This window comes from Carettochelys insculpta, chromosome 2 (assembly GCF_033958435.1).
Source record: "Carettochelys insculpta isolate YL-2023 chromosome 2, ASM3395843v1, whole genome shotgun sequence".
In the NCBI taxonomy this organism is placed as follows: Eukaryota; Metazoa; Chordata; order Testudines; family Carettochelyidae; genus Carettochelys; species Carettochelys insculpta.
In genome coordinates, this window is record NC_134138.1 from 41,009,350 (window position 1) to 41,025,980 (window position 16,631).

At 45.3% G+C, this 16,631-nt stretch overlaps 1 protein-coding gene across 2 annotated transcripts in view; it reads right to left on the reverse strand.

The window, feature by feature from the left end:
• The window catches only part of ATP6V1C1 (ATPase H+ transporting V1 subunit C1), a 51,885-nt gene extending 37,137 nt beyond the window's left edge, over positions 1 to 14,748 (reverse strand). For both annotated transcript variants that reach the window (XM_074985664.1, XM_074985665.1), the window contains exon 1: positions 14,596 to 14,748. The gene's annotated coding sequence lies outside the window, so the exon portion shown is untranslated. The remainder of the gene's footprint in view (positions 1 to 14,595) is intronic.
• Between the last annotated feature and the right edge of the window lie 1,883 nt (positions 14,749 to 16,631).

Genomic DNA, 16,631 nt, shown 5'->3' on the forward strand with positions numbered 1-16,631 from the left:
CCCCCCCAACTCACTCCATCCCCCTCCCCCCCTCTGTTGCTCACTCTTCCCCAACCATACTTTCACTAGGCTGGGGCAGTGGCTTGAGGTGTGGAAGAAGCAGACAGGCTCCAGCTTGGGGCCAGGGATAAAGGGTTTGGAGTGCAGAAGAGGGCTCTGAGCTGGGGCCATTGGGTTCAGAGAGTCGGAGAATGTTCCAAGCTAGAGAAAGGGGTTTGGGTATGGGCTCTGAGCTGGGGCCATTAATAAGGGGTTTAGGTGTGGGAGGGAAATCTGGGCTAGGGCAGGGGATTGTGGTTTGGATGGGAGTGGTGGGCTCTGAAGTGGGGTCAGGACAGAGTGGTCTGGGGTATAGGAAGTAGCTCCAGGCTGGGTCAAGGGGTTTGGAGTGTGGATCATGGAGATGGGGCACAGAAGGGGATTTGGGATGCAAGCTCTAAGAAGGGGCTCAGGGCTGGGGAAAAAAGAGTTTGGGTGTGGGGGGTGGTTCCACAGTGCGAGCTCTTGATGACTGCCACCTCAGGTGGCTCCTTGCAAGTGGCAACACATCTCTCAGCTGCTCTGTAGAGGTAAGGCCTGGCGGCTTTGTGCATTGCCTTCACCTGCAGTAACTGACCCCACAGTTTGCATTGTCATGGAGGCCTGCCGGCCATCCCTCCACCTAGGAGCTGAGCAACATGCCACCACTTCCAGGGATCTACATGGAACCAGGCAGGGAGCCTGGTAGTCCCACACCAACTGTACTTTTAATGGCTCAGTTAGCCATGTTGACTGCAGCCACGAGGTTCCCTTTACAACCAAGTATTCTGGTTGAAAACTGGGCACCTGGCAAGCATAGGTATGTGATCTCACATCATTTGATGTTCTCTGAACTTGATCTGCTCAATGTCCCATGTTTATGGAGAAAAGGCAACTTAAATCCTTTCCTTCTCAAGATGTAGAGAAGTCTAAAGCTCACAGCTCATGGACCATCTATGGCCTTAGTTTCAGAATCTGAACCAGGAGCCCCTGGGTCTTGGGAGGCTGCACCTGTCCCCCAAACCCTATTCGTTCCTGTCTTCTTCCCACCACCGAGCCCCTCCTCCCGAGGGATGTGGCTTCGGGGATTATGGAAGGCCTGGTGTGGGGCAGCAGCAGGAACCACTGCACTCACTGAGGTGGCAGGGGTGGGACTCCTAACTTAGAAGCATTCTTTCCCTTAATATCTGACAAAAATCCAGTGGCACTTTTCCTGATGCAACACTAGATTACTCCTCCATTACCCTCACTCTGTTTGTCAAACTTAAGAGGAGAAGCCTCGTACCCCCAAGGCTAGGAAGTCTACTGCCACCCCTGCAAGAAGGAAACGTAGAGACCCTCTTCCGAGGGGGACGGAGGCGCCCATCTGCCACCCTGACATTTCATCTTGGGAGGTGTGCTGCCTGCCAGGGGCCTGTATCCGAGACATTACACAGGCATTGTCGAGGATTATCCGGCCCTCTGACTACTATCCCATGCTTCTCATCCATGTGGGCACTAATGACACTGCGAGGTGTGACGCTGAGCAGGTCAAGAGTGACTTCAGGGCTCTGGGGGCACGGGTCAGGGAGTTTGGGGCGCAGGTGGTATTCTCTTCAATCCTGCCTGTTAGAGGTAGGGGCCCAGGCAGAGACAGGTGTATCCTAGAGGTGAATGCTTGGTTGCGTAGATGGTGTCGCCAGGAAGGCTTTGGTTTCTTTGACCACGGGATTCTTTTCCGGGAAGGACTGCTAGGTAGAGATGGCATTCACCTTTCGAGGAAGGGGAAGACCATATTCGGACACAGGCTGGCTAACCTAGTGAGGAGGGCTTTAAGCTAGGTTCGATGGGGGCAGGGGAGCAAAGCCTGCAGGTAAGTGGACAGCATGGATACCTGGGAGATGAACTTGACATGGGAGGGAGTATGGACTACACTGGGAGAGTAAAACGAGGGCCAGGGCAAAACTGGGAGGCAAGACCAAATCAATGTCTGAGATGCCTATATACAAATGCAAGAAGTATGGGAAATAAACAAGAAGAATTGGAAGTACTAATAAATGAATACAACTATGATATTGTTGGCATCACAGAAACTTGGTGGGATAATACTCATGATTGGAATGTTGGTATTGAAGGGTACAGCCTGCTTAGGAAGGACAGGCAGGGAAAGAAGGGAGGAGGTGTTGCCTTGTATATTAAAAATGTACACACTTGACAGAGGTGGAGATGGATGTAGGAGATGGATGGGTTGAAAGTCTCTGGGTTAGACTCAGAGGAGTTAAAAACAAGGATGAGGTCCTACTAAGAGTCTACTACAGGCCCCCTAGCCAGGTGGAAGAGGTGGATGAGGCTCTCTTTAAACAGCTAACAAAATCATCCAGGGCCCAGAATTTGGTGGTGATGGGGGACTTCAACTATCCAGGTATATGTTGGGAAACCAATACAGCAGAGGACAGACTGTTCAATAAATTCTTGGATTGCATTGCAGACAACTTTTTATTCCAAAAGGTTGAAAAAGCTACCGGCGGGAAGCTGTTCTAGATCTAATTTTAACAAATAGGGAGGAAATTATTGAGAATTTGAAAGTGGAAGGATGCTTGGGTGAAAGCGGTCATGAAATCATAGAGTTCACAATTCTAAGGAAGGGTAGAAGGGAAAACAGTACAATAGAGATAATGGATTTCAGGAAGGCAGATTTTGGTAAACTCAGACAGCTGGTAGGTAAGGTCCCATGGGAAGCTAAACTGAAGGGAAAAATGGCTGAGGAGAGTTGGCAGTTTTTCAAAGGGACATTATTAAGGGCCCAAAAGCAAGCTATCCCGCTGCGTAGGAAAGATAGACAACATGGCAAAAGACTGCCTTGGCTTAACCAGGAGATCTTGCAGGATCTCAAAATAAAAAAGGAATCGTATAAGAAATGGAAACTAGGACAAATTACAAAGGATGAATATAGGCAAACAACACGAGCATGCAGGAGCAAGATTAGAAAGGCTAAGGCACAAAATGAGCTCCAACTAGCTACAAGCATAAAGGGAAACAAGAAGGCTTTTTACAAATACATTGGCAACAAGAGGAAGACCAAGGAGAGGGTAGAGCCGTTGGTCAGTGAGGAGGGAGAAACAGTGACAGGGAATTTGGAAATGGCAGAGATGTTTAAAGATTTCTTTGTTTCGGTCTTCACTGAGAAATCTGAAGGAATGCCTGACATAGAGAATGCTAGTGAAAAATGGGTAGGTTTAGAAGTTGAAATAAGAAAAGAACAAATTAAAATTTACTTAGAAAAATTAGATGCCTGCAAATCACCAGGGCCTGATGAAATGCATCCTAGAATCCTCAAGGAGCTGATAGAAGAGGTATCTGAGCCTTTAGCAATCATTTTTGGAAAATCATGGGAGACAGGAGAGATTCCAGAAGACTGGAAAAGGGCAAATATAGTACCCATTTATAAGAAGGGGAAGAATAACAACCTGGAAAACTACAGGCCAGTCAGCTTAACTTCTGTGCCAGGAAAGATAATGGAGCAGGTCATTAAAGAAATCATCTGCAAGCATTTGGAAGGTGGTAAGGTGCTAGGGAACAGCCAGCATGGTTTTGTTAAAAACAGATCATGTCAAACCAATCTAATAGCTTTCTTTGATAGAATAACGAGCCTTGTGGATAAGGGAGAAGCGGTGGATGTGGTATACCTAGACTTTAGTAAAGCATTTGACATGGTCTCACATAATATACTTATCAGTAAACTATGCAAATACATCTTAGATGGGGCTACTATAAGGTGGGTGAACAACTGGCTGGATAACCGTACCCAGAGAGGAGTAGTTAATGGTTTTCAATCCTGCTGGAAAAGTATAACTAGTGGGGTTCCGCAGAGGTCTGTTTTAGGACCGGTTCTGTTCAATATCTTCACTAACGATTTAGATATTGACATAGAAAGTACACCTATTAAGTTTGCAGATGATACCAAGCTGCGAGGGGTTGCAACTTCTTTGGAGGATAGGGTCATAATTCAAAAGGATCTGGATAAACTGGAGAAATGGGCTGAGGTAAACAGGATGAAGTTTAATAAGGACAAATGCAAAGTGCTCAACTTAGGAAGGAACAATCAGTGTCACACATACAGAATGGGAAAGGACTGTCTAGGAAGGACTACAGCAGAAAGGGATCTAGGGGTTATAGTGGACCACAAGTTAAATATGAGTCAACAGTGTGATGCTGTTGCAAAAAAAAGCAAACATGATTCTAGGATGCATTAACAGGTGTGTTGTGAACAAGACACGAGAAGTCATTCTCCCGCTCTACTCTGCGCTGGTTAGGCCTCAGCTGGAGTATTGTGTCCAGTTCTGGGCACTGCAGTTCAGGAAGGATGTGGAGAAACTGGAGAGGTTCCAGAGGAGAGCAACGAGAATGATCAAAGGTCTATAGAACATGACCTATGAAGAAAGGCTGAAAGAATTGGGCTTGTTTAGTTTGGAAAAGAGAAGACTGAGGGGGGACATGATAGCAGTTTTCAGGTATCTAAAAGGGTGTCATAAGGCAGAGGGAGGGAACTTCTTGTTCCTTGCCTCTGAGGATAGAACAAGAGGCAATGGACTTAAATTGCAGCAGGGGAGGTTCAGGTTGGACATTAGGAAAAAGTTCTTAACTGTCAGGGTGATCAAACACTGGAACGAATTGCCAAGGGAGGTGGTAGAATCTCCATCACTGGAGATATTTAAGAAGAGGTTAGATAGATGGCTTTCAGGGATGGTCTAGAAAGTGCTTGGTCCTGCCATGAGGGCAGGGGGCTGGACTCGATGGCCTCTCGAGGTCCCTTCCAGTCCTACTCTTCTATGATTCTAAGGTGCCACAGGACTTCTTGTGGTTTTTGAAGATACAAACTAACTCTGCTACTGCTCTGATACTTTGATTTACTTTAACACTCAAGTCATTCATAGCTAACATTTCCTCACAAGCCTTCCTAACTGGAAACTCCCAGTCAGCTTTTAGTTTTGCCACTGCATGAGACAGAGCTCCACTCTTCCCCTGCCCCGTAACCCTATCTCCAGAAAAAGACAAGAGTTCAGTTTAGAGATACGCATTCTGACATCTGAAAGGCTCAAGTCACTTGTGTTATTTCCATTTGCCACACCGAGGGATTGACTGGAATTCAAAAGTACTAAAACTTAATTTTTAAAACAGAGTTTGAGGGGAAGATGGAGGAACTCAGCAACAAGCCTCACTGCAAGATGGGGAAGTAGCTCTGCTGAAAGAAAAGTACAAGCAAGAATTCTAGAAAAACCAAATCTGACTCATTCACTACAAGTGGAACATTATATGTGTTTCCACTGAGATCTGAACAACTCTTTGTGTTACAAAATATTTCCAAAAGATGTATCAGATATGATCAATCAGGAGAACAGGTACATTTTCATGGTGCTGTGGTCTCTCATTCTTTGCATAATGATGTTGTGAAAAGTAGCTTCTCTGAACAGAACATTCGGCAATCATTAATAAAGTTATTTTAAATGCTCAAAAACTTTTTTCTGAGGCAAACAGTGAATATACGTGGACTTTAAAATGTCAAGTTTTAAAGATTTTTATAGATAGTACAGAATGACTTTGAAAACTATTTTAAAGCACACACATTTAGTCTCTGGCAATTAGAGTATAAACTACTGAAGAGAGGGGCTTACAACAAATCTTTAATTCAATTGGTGCAATAAAAAATACAGGAGGTGCATTGTTATGTTCAATTCATCTTTCTGACAGATAAGATCGGTTTTGATTTAGACTATGTCTACGCAAAAAAACACTACAGTGGTACAACTGCAGCTGTGCCCACTAATGCAATGGAAGGGGTTCTTCCAGCAGTGTAATAGATCCCCCTCCTCCAGAGGTAGGAGTCAGAAGGCTACTACAGATTGAACCTCTCTAATCCAGAACACTCTCGCCTGACAGACTCCAAAATCTGACATGGATTTTAGTTAGCCAGGCAACCACTTATCATGGGTGTGGCCAAGTTTCCCATGGCCCCATAATGTTTATTTACAGCCACCAGTCCTGGCTCTCTGCGTTATGCACTGTTATTTATCTGTAATTTACCATTGTGGAAGTATAACATTGTATAAGTATAACGTTGTATAAGGGGACATGCTGGATACATTGTATATGAGAGGGCATGCCAAAACATGTTACAAAGTATCTGAGGGAGCACACGTAGGGACAGTTAGCTTTTGAATGGAGAAGCAATTAAGATGGAGCCAGCACCTCTAAGAAGCAGGCATCAGAATGGAAGGTGTGAAGGGCAATTAGTTAAGTTAACTGGAAGCTGTTAAAGGAGATTGTTAAGGGTGGCAGGTAATTGAAGATACCTGACTGGTCTCAGGGATCTCGAAGGGTGGTGACTAAAATCTTTTTCTTCTTTTGCCTCTAACTTCTCTGTAACTTGTTCTCCAAAAAACTGTATAAATTAAGAGACACAAGCCCCACTCCTAAATGTATTAGCAGAGCGGCTTTGCTAATAAAACAGAGTGGTCTGATAAATTGTGAGTCTGAGTCAAACTTTGACACCCTAAATGTCTTCTAAGAGCCAAATAAGCAGAGGAAGTGTTGGTTATGTGCTAGAAAATATTGACCTCTCATCATCTGGGAAATTCTCTTGTCTGGCTAGGTCAGGTCCCGAGAGCACAGACGAGAGAGGTTCAACCTGTAGAAAAGTTGTGGGATAGGATACTATGTCTGTATTTTGATCATGTTGCTTGATTTTGAAAGGGAAGATTGTGGCATTCCTGCTATGAAGGGCGACATGGATTTTAAGAAAGAAAACTGAAATTATACGTGAAGTAAAATAGGCGTAATTAAAGTAGGGTTGGAAGGGTTTCAAAAAAAGACGCAGTGAATGTCCTGCAGTAATCACGTACTGCATTACAAATCACTGTGTGCGTGCTGTTCTTATAACAGCAGTTACAGAAAGTATTGTTTGACTTTATTAAGGATTGTCTGATTTTCACATGCATTACAGCTCATAAATTGAGTTTTTAATTGATTCAAACAAACAATCTCTTCCTCTCTTGGTTGGCAGCCCCTGGTTTAGAATATGGCAAGATTTCCAAAAAGTTAGAAGAGAGGAGCACAGTTGGGAAAAAAAAATGATGTGAGAAAAGATGGAGACAGCAAATACAGAGGACAAGGCCGAGAGAACAGAGTAGGTAAAGCATGATAAGATGAGAGACAGACAGAAAAGAAAAAAAAAAAAAAAGCAAACACAACCAGACAATCCAGGAAAAGATATACAATGATCAATAAAATAATTATTGGAAAGAAAATGTGACAGAACAAAAGGATAAGATATTACATGACTTTTTCTTCATTGTACAGAAAGAGAGCTGTAATTAAACAGTTATTCATTGTTTTGTTCCCTTAAATCGTATAGGAGTGTTGGCTCAGACATTTCTCTCCTCACTGCATACTGGCAGATTTTGTCTTATAGGTGTTGGATACATTTTAAAGCCATGGCATCGTGTCTCTACTGACATAAGCCCAAGTATTGTGACAGCTAAGACTAATGTCTGTCAGTTTTGACAAAAAGTGTTCTCAAATGAGTAGAAATATTATTATATAATATACAATTATATAAACAAATGCAACTTTGATCCACGTAAACAAAACTAGAACCATCAAGCCTTTATACCAATGCTGGCAGCAGTTATACCAAAGATTATTCTGGTTTCAACTGCTAGGATGTAGTGTTTCAGAGATACGAGTAAATTTCGCTGCTAATACAACAGAGTAGAGTGAAAAAGTACAAGCAGTCACACAGGAAAAGAAAAATAACTTGACAGCTTACTAATTAGTGAAAGAAGCAGAGTACTGTATATAAGCAAATTTTCTTGCAGACTTGTCACTCCAATTTCTTATTCTGATGGTTTTAAATTTTGTAGTACAATAACGGAGATCATATTTAACTGTCTAACCACCAAAGAAGTCTGAAAAATATCCTATCCACTTAATTACACAGTAACAAGTAATCTCGTGCAAAGCTATAAAGCTGAACAGCTGAATTTTCAAGTCAGAGAAAAAATAAGCCCTTTTACAGAAAGGCCAAAATACTTATATCCATTTTAGAGGCAGAAATTTACATTTTAAAACCCTGCTTCAGAAGTATTTTGAGTGTAAATACAGGTTGCCTACAAGGACAGTCAACTTGACACATTTTTCCTGCAAAGTGGTTTCCCCAATTCTATCAAAAGTAACACAAGAATAAAACTACTACTACTTCAATTAAGCATAAGGAGACTATTCTGGACATGTAGAACCTAAAATACATGAGGGTGAAATTACCAATACATTTTTATTGTAAGTGGTTTTCCAGTTGTGTCAGATTAATGCTCTAAATATAATTTAGGAGTATGACAGGAAATTACTAAAACAGTATTCCAACTATTAAAACTGAAGACACGAAGAACAGTTGAATTGAGCATTTTAGAAGTGCATCTTAGAATCATGCTCTGAAAACTAACAACTGAAAAATTTTATAAGATCTGTCAAATTAGTTTGTATTCCGTAGCAGACAACACTTTGTCTGTGTCTACATCACCACCTTCCTTCGAAGGAAGGATGGTAATGAGGCCGTTCAGAGTTTACTAATGAAGTGCTGCCATGCATAGGCAGCACTTCATTAAGCAAATTCTCCCCCGCGGCAACTCTGAAGTTTTAAACTTCGAAGCACCGGCATGCATCTAGCTGCGGTGCACCCGCTAGTACTTCGAAATGCTCCTCAAGGAATAATGGGACTTCGAAGATGCCCTGGCACTTCGAAGTACCGACGAGTGAGCCGCGGCTAGACGCGTACAGGTACTTCCAAGTTTAAAACTTCGGAGTTGCCGCGGGGGGAATTTGCTAAATGAAGTGCTGCCTATGCACGGCAGCCCTTCATTAGTAAACTCTGAACCACCTCATTACCATCCTTCCTTCGAAGGAAGGTGGTAATGTAGACACAGCCTTTCTGTCCCTTGAGTTTCACTCTGTTCCCTTGTTTGTGAGGTTTGCCAACAACAAATGGCGCTTGAAGGTGAGGAGGCTGATTAACTTTGAAGAGAGAATTGAAAAGGGAGTAGGGGACAAGTGTAGTATCTAAGACTACTTTTAACTCATTTTAAGAAAAGTTGCTAAAAACAAGTTGATTATGATCCCATTGTGTGTCATTTTCTTATTTTATATTACTTTATACATGCCCCTTATTTTGGAAAACCTTTGCCACAGACTATAATGGCGAGGCATAAATCTATTCCTTATTTTACTTCAGCATAACTGAGCTGTCCCAAGGAATCACATCCATATCTGTTTTCTTAAAAAAAACAAACAAAAAAACAAAACACAGAAGTGCCAGTAAGTTCAAGGGGGATTAATCCAAAATTAAGTGCACTTTAAGCACAGTCAGTCTTAGCTTTTTTGGTACCTTGGAATTGGAACTCTATCCTGGATGAAAAAAATACAAATGATTAACTGAATAATAGGTGAGAAGAATAACTACTCAAAATTTCTGAATTTTGTTTCAGTATCCCATTTAAGTAAAAGAGACTTAGTCTATCTGCACCATCTTCAGAGTCATTCATTTATATTTTTAGCAGCAGTGCAAAAACGAAAAACATGTGTTAGGAAACAGTGTATCACTAGCAAGCCAAAGATTCAATTGTTCAGTAAAACCACCACCACTACGGGTGGCTTTGTAGTAAGGACCAGCAAAAACTAACAAGACACCATGAATGAAAAGATCGTGCAGTTGACTTATGCCACATATTTGCCTTTTCATGTTGTCAAAAATAAAAATCTTCAATGACATGGTTGAGTTCTTACAAACAGGCTACATTCTTCTGGTAGCACAAACATTGTGGGAGGTTGCTAGATAAAGTGCCCGCGAAGGAACTTGAACAGCATGCAAGAAATCCTGAAGGGAAATTTGCCAGTTTAAACCTTGATGGGTTGAGCAATGTACACAATGATCCAGTATTCTGTGACACTTGGGAGACACTCACCCATGATCACTCAAAATAGAGAGAAGTGCTACAAGTTGGTGCCCTGCATTTTGAACATGCCCATGACCAGCTGAGGACAAGAGGCACAGGAGGAAGGAGAGACTGGCTTCCAGTCATGGTCAATAGCCTCTTGCAATATCTGAAAGCATCTGTTCTCACTGTAATAGAGCCTGTGGCTCAAGGATAGGCCTCATCAGCCACCTGAGGATCCACAACTCCCATGGAAGATGATCATGCTTGGCAACTAGTAATCGCCATCGTGCCCATGTGACAACGGAAGAGAAGGTTGCATATCTTTCAGAAAAAAGAACAGATACATCAGGACATGCACACATCACAATATTTAAAGGATGTGACAGCGAAAGCTAGAATAAACCGTGAACAAAAATTCAACTGCCATGTGTGCACTCCGTCATACATCATACATGAAAAACTAGTGAAGGTGGGAAAATACTTAGAGGAATAAATGGAAGTATGCTCCTTAATAACGTTAGGCTAAAGAGCCCATTTACTACATCTTTAAGACTATGTATTAAGTACATCTTCTCCAGGAACAAAACAAAATGCTGAAGTCACAAAATACTTCCTTCTCTTTTGGTAAAGCTCATGTTTATTATGGAATATCCAAACTAATTCTTCCTCAAAATGTTTGATGGAACGCTGTAGTTGACTGTTCTGAACAATTTATTAAGAATTGGCCTAATTTCATAAACTTTTGTAAAGAAAACCATGATTAAATAGATGGAAGTATCTCATGCAAAGTATCCAACATTTTATTTAAAAAAATGTAGAGCATTGGTTTTCCATCAGTGTGCCGCAAGAACGGCCCAAGCGTGCTGTGAAATTTTGTCAATTTCCCCTCATTGCGACTCTTTGCAGAGCAGAACCCAGGGGGGCCCATTTGCACCAGGAAGCAGCTGACATGCTGCTTCCAAATCAAATAGAGAGGCAGGGAGCCTGCCCCTGCTCTGGCAAGGGAGGGAGGGCAGAAGGCTGCTGGAGGTGGCATGCGGTTTAAATGCCACTTTCTGGCTCCATCAGCCTGGCTCTCTGGAGCTGCCTCTTCCCCTGCCCTGTGAATAATCTAGTAATCACTGAAAATTTCAACTGGTTACTGACAGAGAAATAGCCATGTTAGTCTGTACTCTATCAAAACAAAACAGAAGTCATGTAGTAATGTAAAAGACTAACAAAATAATGTATTAGTTGATGAGCTTTTGTGGGACAGACCCACTTTTTCAGATCACAGCCTTACCAGAACAGATTCTATGTATAAAGCACAGAGGTTCAAAAACTGTTATCAAGATTGGCAAATCAGAAAAGCAGAAGGACAGCAGCTAGCGGGGTTGTGGGGTGCGGAAGTTAAGAGTTAGATAAAACATCAAAGTATGTAAAAGAGTCCTTATAATGGGTCAGGTAATTGCTGTCCCTGTTCAAACCACACGTTAATGTGTCGAATTTGAATATGAATGTTAGTTCTGAGCATTCCTTCTGTAGATGGTTGTTAAAGTCCCTTTTCAGTAGAACACAAACTTTCAAGTCTTTAACAGAATGGCCCACTTCATTAAAGTGCTGGCTGACAGGTTTGTGTATTTGGAATTTTTTGATGTCTGTTCTGTGTCCATTCATACTTTGTTGAAGAGTGTTTGCAGCCTGTCCTATATACATGGTGTGTGGGCATTGTTGGCTCATGATGACATATATGATGTTAGTTGAGGAACAGGAAAATGTGCCCATGATTCTGTAATTAATGTTGTTAGGTTCAGCGATGGTCTCTACAGAACAGACATGTGGACAAAGTTGGCAATGGGAGTTGTTGCAAGGAAAAGTTCCAGGATTAGTATTATTCTGGTATAGTTTGCGGTTGCTAGTGAGAATCCTCATAAGGTTGGGAGGTTGTCTATAGGGAAGAACAGGCCTGTCACCTAGGGCCTTATGGAGTGTGGCTTCATGATTTAGGATAGGTTGTAAGTCTTTAATGAGGCATTGCAGTGATTTGAGTTGGTGGCTGTAGCTAAGGACAAGTTGTGTTCTGTGATTGGCTTTTTGGGGCCTATCCTGGAGTAGTTGGTTTCTGGGTATTTGTCTAGCCCTGTTGATTTGTTTTTTACTTTTCCCGGTAGGTAATTCAGGTTTATGAATATTTGGTAGAGATTATGTGACTACTCAACATCCATAGCATGGCATGTATTCACTTGCCTGCAGGGTTTTTGGTTTTTTTTTGACCTGTTGAAGACAGTGTATTCTGTGGTGGATTCGAAACATTAATGCATTTGATCCTTGTTTAGCTTGTTGTATATATTACTATGTTGCAATTTAGTCAGACCATAACCATAGTAAATGTAAGTAAAATGTGACACTTATGAGCAATTGATTCAGCTGAAAAAGAGTGGCCATACCATGGAATCGTTTGACTCATTGAAGTGTGCTGTATTACTGAAAATATTAGGAACCACTGATTTAGATATGCTTAGTATACTGAAATTTGTTAAACAATTTTAAATAACATTGGAGAATTTGCTGCTGCATTGCTGATACTATCAATATTTGGAAGGATCTTCAAGAGACAATGATGAAAAAAATACCTCACCAGAAAGTTAAACTGCAGACAATAAAGAAGCAAATTGTTCAATGCTAACGGCACCTCATTTTCTTTCAAACACTCCTCAATTATGCCAGCCATAATAAATTTCAGGGTTGAAGCAAACCCATTTCATCAGTACATATTTACTGATGATGTTTGGAACAAAGTTACTCCCCTGAATTGGTGGAAATCATTAGCCAGGTGCCTTGAAACAGAATTCCTTCAGCTGCTAACCAGTTTTTTATAGCAGTAACTTGCTCTGCAGACAGTGAGAGAATATTTTCATCATTTGGTATCAGTGTCAAGTGGTGACGGGACTTCTGGAGAACATCAGCCTCATCCCCCTGCCCTGCTCCTGCCCAGCCCATCCCTTACAGTGAGTGCAGCAGTGGTCTCACCCCACCCCCAGAGAGATGCAGCCCAAAAGCAACAAGTACTCTAGCATGGCTCTGCTATGGGAGAAGGGCAGGACCACCCCCACAGTCACCAGAAACAGACCAATGCTTACAGTAAGTGAGGGGGCCCAGATGCTGGGGTGTACATGTGACACCCCCTCCAAACAACGCCTGTTTGGTATTATTCACACAAATCTAAGACTAACACTGACTTAAAAGGTTGTTAGAATGAGGGAGAAAAATTACCCTCTTTAACTTCTGAAAAGTCAGGAAGCAATGGGCTTAAATTGCAGAAAGGGAGGTTTTGTTTGAACATTAGGGAAAACTTCCTGAGAGGGTGGTTAACCACAGGAATAAATTGCCTAGGTAGGTTGTGGCAACTCAATCACTGGAAATTTTTAACAGCAGGTTAGACAGACACCTGTTAGCAATCATCTATGGTGCTTGGTCCTGGACTTGATGATCCCTTGAACTTCCTTTCAATTCTGATTTCATATTCTTTCATTATTGTACCCAGAAGCAATTTCTGGAGATGAGCTGCTTTGCTATTACTGTGCCTATGTTTCATAAAGGGAAGTCTACCATGGCAAGGAAGTGACATTTGTACTGGAAAAAATTAATGCAAGTTTTGAGGAAATGTAAGTTTTGAGTAAATATGCTAGGGGAAAAGGACACATTTATAGATCATCATGAGACTATATCACAATCAGAGACTACAGTGCTCCATTTAACCAACCATTCGGTGCCCATTAATACAGGACCTCAATCATTTCCAGATTTTCACAACAGCTTCACTTAAATTTACACAGGACAAAGACGTGAAAGGTTTTTCTTCTTGACATTTCAGATCAGATCACGTTAATACCCTTGAACCAGTTGCTAGAAGTAACAATTCTCAGCATATAACCTTTCCCACATACAACTTCTCCATTTACAACTGACTGAATTAGGCAGGATACAGGGGGCTCTGTAATGGTCCCTGCTATCTGAAACCTTTTGTGACGCAGGGAGCCTAGGAGAGGCTGTTGTTACCTGACTACATACAATTTTAAAAGCAACAGATATTCAGTGTTTCATAAGGCAATGGAGCTCAAGTTTATTGACCAGAAGACTTCTTTACATAGCTCAGGGGAAGGGCATTTTTTTCCAGTTTAGGGACCAGGATAAAGGTTTTAAAAACAAATATTGGGCCAACTGAGGGTTAACTTTTACGTGGTTTTTTAAAAAGATGCACAAGAAGCAGCAAACATTGACAACACACATCCGGCACCAAATTTCAGCCCGGCCCGTTTGGCAAGGGACAGGGCTACTGGGCAGAGCTACCGGGGGTCGGTTTCTATGCTCCCGCTCTCTCGACATCCAGAGTGGCGGGCCGCGGCCAGGCCCGCCCGGGGGAGTCTCTCTTTCCCCTCCCCCAATGAGCCGGGTGGCCCAAGCCAGGCCTACACGAGAGTCTCTCATGCGCGGAGGCGCGACCCGCTCCCAGCCTTGAGGCCGCAGCAGCCCTCTCCTGGGGGGGTCGGGGGGGACTGACAGCCCCGGTCACCCGGTCCGAGTCCCACCCGCACCCGGCTGGGCCCCGGGAATAGCATCTCCCCGCACTCACCGGCGGTCCCGGAGCGGCCAAGCAGGAGCAAGGAGAAGAAGAGGCGGCGGGGCGGGTCCTGGTGGGTATTTACCCGTCACTGCTCCATCGCCCAGCGACAGCAGCCCCCGCCACTCCAACGGCCAGCGAGTCACGTGAGCTGCCAGTCAGCTGATCGCTACCACAGCTTCCCCCGGGACCAGGGAGAGGAAGAGGCGGGACAACGACCGGAAAGGGCTGCTAATTGGTTGGCGGAAGGAGAACCGGTGAGGTGCGGGGAGGGGTGGGCGGCACGGAGTGTGAGAGCGGCCAGGTGGCGGGGGCGGGGCAGTTGAGGGCGGTCCCCTCAGAGGTCCGAGCTACCCACGGCGGCTGGTGATGCGGCTGCCGAGAGGGCGGCCGCGGCTCGGCAGGTGTCGCTGTGGCGCGGGGTCGGTGCCGCGCGGTCGGACCCGTCCGGCCGCTGACAGGACGCCGCGCGGGTCCTTGCCGCAAGCGTAACGTCGGTAACTGCCACCTCAGACCCGTCTACCCGGAGCGGAGTTCAACATACGACCGGTCCTAAGCTGCTAGCTGACGGCACCTGCCGCCGCGCACGCGGAGCTGGCCCACACGTGGGAAGCACGACACGGCACGGCACAGCCGCGCCTCCACTGGCCGTTTCTGTCGAAAGAGCAGGCCCCGCTTCCCAGTAGTGCCCGGCGCGTCTGCGCACGCCCTGCGCGCTTACGAAGAGGAAATCCAGGTTAGGCGCCGCAGGGTTTGACACCGCTCTTCCGAACAGAAAATAGGACACGGCCGCGCCTTCGACCGTGTGTAGACACTCTGCGTCCCACTTCTCCCACAGAGTGGGGTCTGCCATGGCAGTGATCAGCTGTTAGGTGGAGACATAATGCCCAGCCCCTGCAGGGCTCTATGGGCTGTGTGTGCAGTGGCTCTGAAAGCTGCACAGACCAGGAAACCCCATTGCAGGAAGGTGAGTGTGTGCAGGTGGCAGCTGCTACCTGTGCTGCCCTGCACACCTCAGTGCGATCCTGAGCAGACCCCCGCCCCAACTCACGATGGCCACCAGCCAGCCCGCGAGAAACCCCAGGGCGCCCCCCACCCACTTCAAATGTATCCAGGGCTTCCAAGGGTCCAGGTGGGGGGAAAGAAGCACGCCCCCCCTCTTGGATGGAGTTTGAGTTCTGGGACGTGCTGGAGTTCTGGCAGGAGGAGGATGTGGTCCAGGTGATGGGGAACAAGCGGTGGAATGTGGCTGCCTACACCTCGCTGGCCAAGGGCCTGAGCACCTGGGGTCACCCTGCTCGCACTCCTGACCAAGTCAGGAGTAAGGTTAAGGAGCTGTGGCAAGGTTACACCCAGGCTCGGGACTCAGCCAGAGAGTTGGGGGCCGCCCCTTCTCCAGGGAACTCAGGACCAGTTTGGGCCCCCAGAACACCTCCTTCCTGCTCGCCCTCCTGGACACCTCGGCCAAGGAGCCACAGCCAGGCCAAGAGTAGGAGCCAAGACCGTTGGCCAGCCCCACACCTCCAGGGCCAGACACAGAGCCGGGCGCAGCAGCAGACTGATCCAGTGAGGAGGGGGCCTGGTCATTGACCTCCCCTCCTGCACCTCCAGCCGGGCATTCGCTAGACGGCCATCCCCAACATCGGGGGTGGACCCAACAGGACACACACCCCAGACCATGGGGTGGGGTCACCATATGTGACGGGGGCCCCCCCACAGTCCCAGCAGACCCTGGCCCACCAGGGCCCAGCTGGACCATGGCCCCAGGACGGCGGCACAGCACCAGTGCCCATCAGCACTTGCTCCTGCGAACAGTTCCATGCCCGGGGGAGGGGGGTGTAGACCACACAAAGGGACCACCCACAGGGCCATCGCAGCCACAGACGGGACAGGATGCGGACCTGGTGTGGGCCACAGGGCACAGGTCGGTACTCATGGCTTGTTCCTCTCTTCCCCCCTGTTTCCGCATCTGCACCATTCAAGAGCCCAGGAGAGCCTTGCCCCATCTGTGGTCCCAGACAGCTCCCCGGAGGCAAAGGACAGTGACC